Source organism: Tupaia chinensis, unplaced genomic scaffold, assembly GCF_000334495.1.
Source record: "Tupaia chinensis unplaced genomic scaffold, TupChi_1.0 Scaffold138425_1, whole genome shotgun sequence".
Classification (NCBI taxonomy): Eukaryota; Metazoa; Chordata; class Mammalia; order Scandentia; family Tupaiidae; genus Tupaia; species Tupaia belangeri.
The window spans coordinates 1,160,528-1,165,471 of NW_006198322.1; the positions used below are offsets into that span (position 1 = coordinate 1,160,528).

The window sequence follows — 4,944 nt, forward strand, 5'->3', positions numbered from 1 at the left end:
AAAAAAAAAACCCCAAAAAAAAAAAAAAAAAAAAAAAAAAAAAAAAAAAAAAGCTGAGACTCCACCCCCTCACCTCTGTGTAACTCCTTAGGGCCCGTGATTGCCTAAAAGAGTAGAGAGCTGGTTCATCTGGAACCAAAGGCCCTAGGTTTGAGTCCTACCTTCCCCGCCATTGGTTTACGGTTCTAATAGCTTGACGGGCCAGCAGAAGCTGTAGTGCTTAAGGCGCTGGACTTCTACGTGGCTGACTGTGGTTTGAGTCCCAGACCTGAGGTCCTGAAACTCATGTTGGACATGTGTGCCCAAAACCCCAAGAGGAGAATGGAGCAGAAAGGACTGCAGCGTGGCCATTCCCCCTGGGGTTGCTTTCTCAGTTTCTCTCTCTCTGTGTCTCTGGCAAGTGCATGTGCCCTGTAACAAAAATCTCTCTAGAAAGAAAAAAAGAACAGCTTGAAAAGCATAAGGTTCACTCTCTGGACTTTAGGATCCTCTTCAGTAATAACACTATGCATTGTGACAGGGTTTTCTGACCCAGGATTTGTCCGCACGGGGACACTGATGAATTCTGGTGTACTGTGGATTGCACAAGGCAATGCTTTGACGTCAGGACTGAAGGCCCGGCGGTACAGGGCCGTGGTGACCCCCGACGGCTGCTGAAACACATCACGAGTCATTCAGTGGCTGCGGCACGTGACTGCTCTCTGGAGTTCTGGAGGCCAGAGTATGACGCGAGTCGTACAGGGTCCAGATCTAGGAGTTGGGGCTGGTTCCCTCCAAGGGCTCCGGGGGCGGGCTCTGTCCCTGGCCTCTCCTAGTGGCACTGGCATTCCGGGCTCCTGGGTGCCTCTCTCCTATTGTCTCGTCATCACATCATCTTCCTCTTTTGTACCCAAATCTCCTTCCTCTTTAGTTTTTCTATAGGGCGAGTGTACTCACAGGGAGGGACACAGAGACAGAGAGCACAAAGCGACAACATACTCTGTCCCTGGGATGGCCACACTGCAACCTCCCCTCAGGGTTCTGGCACACTTACACATGCACCCGATGTGTCTCTGAAGCTGCAGGGTCCGGGACTCAAACCACACAGTCAGCCTGGAGGGATCCCGCTGGCTCCCAAATTTCCTTCCTGACAGGAATTTGTGATTACATTTAGGGTCTGCCTGACTAATCCAGGATAATTTCTCCATTTCAAAATTCTTTTTTTTTGGAGAGGTTTTTGCGATAGGGCGTGTGCACTCGCCAGAGAGAGACAGAGAGACAGATAGCGAGAAATCACCCCCCAGGGGGGATGGCCACGCCGCCATCCCTTCTCCTCCATTCTCCTCTCGGGATCTTGGTCACATACCCACATGCACCCGGCGTGAGTTTTAAGTCACCAGGTCCGGGAGTCGAACCACGGTCGACTACGTGGGAGTCCAATGACATAGCCACTACACTAACTGCTGATCCCATCTCCATTTCAAAATTCCTAATTTAATCCTACCTGCAAAGTCCTTTTACCATATAAGAGGGCACTCGCAGATGTGGGGGATTCTGACTTTGGGCATTGTCCACCCTCCTTCAGGGACAGGCTGAAGCAGTCACAGGGAAGTCAGAGGCTTTCCTGGAGAGGAGGGGGAGGGGAGGGAACCCAGCACCATCTGTCTAATTGGCTTTCTCCCATCCCGCGAGACCTTTGAGGGGAGACCCAGCAGAGAACCTCTGAGGGTTTTGAGAGAAAGCAGCGTCCTGGCCGTGGCTCGGTCGTCTCCTGGGAAGGCGGTGTGGGCGGGGATGGGGTGCACAGGGTCTGGGACCTGGGAGTCCCGGATCTGTACTGCCCTGCCGGATCTGCACTGCCCTGATGGCTCCCAGGCACGCGACCTCAGTCAAGTCAGCTCCCCTGCTCGGGTGTGATTTCCAAAGCCGGGAAAGTGCTCCCTGACCACCTCTGGCTGACTGGCCGTGGAGACCTCATGGCACCATGCCCTGAGGCTAGCAGAGCACGCTGGGTGCAGGGGTCACGATCTCCCTGTCTGTGCCTCCGCAGCTGGGTGAGAGCGGTGACAAGGGTGCTGGCTGGGAGGGGCTTCCTGCAGGCAGCCCAGCAGCAGGGGGCTGAGGCAGGCCACCTACCTAGCAAGGCCAGCTCCATTGTTTCTTTTATTTATTTCTTCTTTTTTTAATGGTGTAGGCGCTTCACAGAGAGAGACAGAGACAGAGAGAGAAAGTGAGAGATCGCCCTCCAGGGGGATGGCCATACCACAATCCCTCCTCCTCTAGTCTCCTCTTGGGATTTTGAGCACACATGCACACACACCCAGCATGATTTTCGCTGGGTCTGGGACTCGAACCACGGAGTCAGTCATGTGGGAACAAAAGCTGCCTTAACCACCGTGCTATTGGCTAGCCAAAGCCCAGTTGTTTGTAAGGGAAAGTGCATGTAAAGAGCCAGGCTGTGACATGAAGGAACATGAAAGATGAAGCCTCACGGAGCAAAATCTAGCATGTGCCCCACTCCTGTCTTCACCCTCCAGAGACCGGAGACCGCAGTGAGGGTGGGGAAGCAGCCCTGGGGGAAGACCTTTGTGCCGGGCTTGCATTTCACGAACCATGACGCGCTCTCCTCCCCTCCTCGCGGTGCAGTCTCCTCGACTTCTGTACTGAAAGCGACTGCCCAGCAACTGCAGGAGAGGGCTCTGCAGCCAGCCTGTGGCATCGAACCCACAGCTCTAGTGCGCACAGGCTCTACGACCTGACAGTCTGGCTGGGCCTCAGTTTCCCCACAGGCAAACAGGAGCACAGTGAGGAACCAATACGGCACAGGGAGAGGGCGTTTCAGGGCTCCATGCACCCCATCCCCCACCCGCACCAACTGCAGAGGAGACGGCTGAGTCACGGCCACGACACTGCCTAAATGAACCAACTTCCAGATCAGTTTATTATCAAAACACAGTATAAACGTTGGTTTTATGCTCCATAAACAGTTCCTCAGCTCTGCGAAATGAAATATTCCTTTCATTATGAAACCAAGGCGCCATTTATCCCGTGCCCTAAGTGGTATAAATAGACCGCGGCCATCAGCAGAGGGGTAATGACGCTGTTTGTTTTCACTAGCTCGGGACGGGCTGACACCGTGTGTCCACCGGGGGAGTAGGCTCGGCTCCTGCAAGGGACTCGAAAATCTGTCATTCTCGCCGAGAGTGAGGTGTTAGGCATCTGTTCTCAGGCTCTACTCACCAGGCCCCCGGAGAGTGGGAGGGATGTTGGGCTCTACCTGGCAGCTCCAGGAGCTGGCTCGGGGCTGGGGCTGGAGGGGGAGACATCTCTGGAGGGAGCAGGCGGACCCCAGCGGCCTAGGACAGACTCGCCGTGCTGCCTGAGCAGAGCATTGTCCAGGTCCTGGGTGCCCCCTCCACCACCCTAGGAGCTTAGCATTCGGCTTGGCTCCGGGGGCTAGCAAGTGGCAAGATGATGTAAGGTGTTGGATTTCCATACGGTGGACCGTGGTTCAAGACCCAGCATCTTCAAAATCACACCAGGTGCGTGTGTGCGTGCATGCCTCAAATCCTACCAGGTGAGTGCACTAGAAGGGACTGCAGTGTGGCCCTTCTGCGGGGCGGTTTCTCACTCCCCCTCTATCTCTCTCTGGTGAGAGTACGCACCCCACGGCAAAATAACCTAGAGGAAAAACAAGCAAATAAAAGTCAGAGGGAAGGTGAGGCGCAGGGCCTGAGGGTCTGAGCACGACTGGGCTGGGCCCCTTGAGTGATGGGGTACTGGTGGGCCCTCCCCTTCCTGGCCTTTGTCTTCTAGCTTCTGCAACAGGGGGAATGAGGCCGCCTGGCCCGTGAGTGAGTGAGAAAGCACACGTGCTCCGCTTTAATTAGGCTTCGCACAGACTTGCACCCCGATCATCCCAGAGAGGAAACAGAATTCTGGTCTAGGAGGCCCTGGATCAGACCTGGCTCTCCCTCCTGCACTCCCCGCCCACTGTGAGCTGTCTACCAGTACGTTCCTGTGGATTCAGCATTGCCTCCAGGAAGGTCGGCTCTGCACTGCCCAGCTCCAGGAGGTGGGGGGCTGCGAGACAGACCGCCCCAAGATGACACCCGCCGGGCTGGTGCAGTGCACAGTCCACACAGCTGGGCAGGGCGGCCCAGCCTCAGGCCTCAGCTAAGACGCGTCTGCTTCCTAAGAAGAGAGACCCGACCCCCCGACCCGCCGACACTGCACACATTTGTTTTCTAAAACAGCAACTGATGGAGGCAGAATTCAAGGTCCAGTGCTGGACTGTAAACGCCCACGACAGGAGACCCGGGCTGGGCGCAGGGCTTTGCACAGCTCACCCCTGAGGCTCGGAATCTGAGGCAGGGAAGAGGCGCTGGAAGACCTGGCAGCAGGGAGAAGTCACCACTTCCTGGTGTTGGTGGCAGGTGGGGACCTCTCCCAGAAAAAAAGCCGTGAGCAAGTCACTTCTCTCCTTGACACGCCCCGTGTACATCACGGGACACCCTGCCATTCCCAGGAGCAGAGGCCGGACTGGAAGGCTCTCCAGGGCTGCTCCACCCAGTCCGCTGGGCTGTCCGGACACCCACCCTGCAGCAGAGCCATTCTTTCCCGGGGGGGTGGGAAGCCATGTGGGGTCCTGTCCCATGGGGGTGGCTGGGCGCGCTGTGGGAGTGGGCGCGCAGGGCTTTGGGGGGCTGGTGACGGGCCGTGACAGCAATTAGAACAGAGGTTGCACTGCTTCACCTAGAGAAGGTTTCAGGTCCTCGATCCCAAGGACGGGACCACTGAGGCCCAGGTGCGGGGCTGGTCTGAGGGTGGGGAGTGCAGGGGTGCCCGGGCGGCTCTTGCATGGCGGAGTGCCATGGTTCTGTGAAGGGGCACGGAGCAGGCGAGGAAGCCTCCGGACGTGGCTCACCCATCGTCCCGGCGTCCGAACCGAAGTGCTCAGCAGGC

The 4,944-nt window shown here is 56.8% G+C and overlaps 1 long non-coding RNA gene across 1 annotated transcript in view; it reads right to left on the minus strand.

Moving 5' to 3' along the window:
• The window catches only part of LOC102485979 (uncharacterized), a 25,603-nt gene extending 20,660 nt beyond the window's left edge, over nucleotides 1-4,943 (minus strand). Inside the window, exon 1 of the long non-coding RNA XR_336415.1 lies at nucleotides 4,907-4,943. This is a non-coding gene — a long non-coding RNA (uncharacterized LOC102485979). The remainder of the gene's footprint in view (nucleotides 1-4,906) is intronic.
• Nucleotide 4,944: the final 1 nt, after the last annotated feature.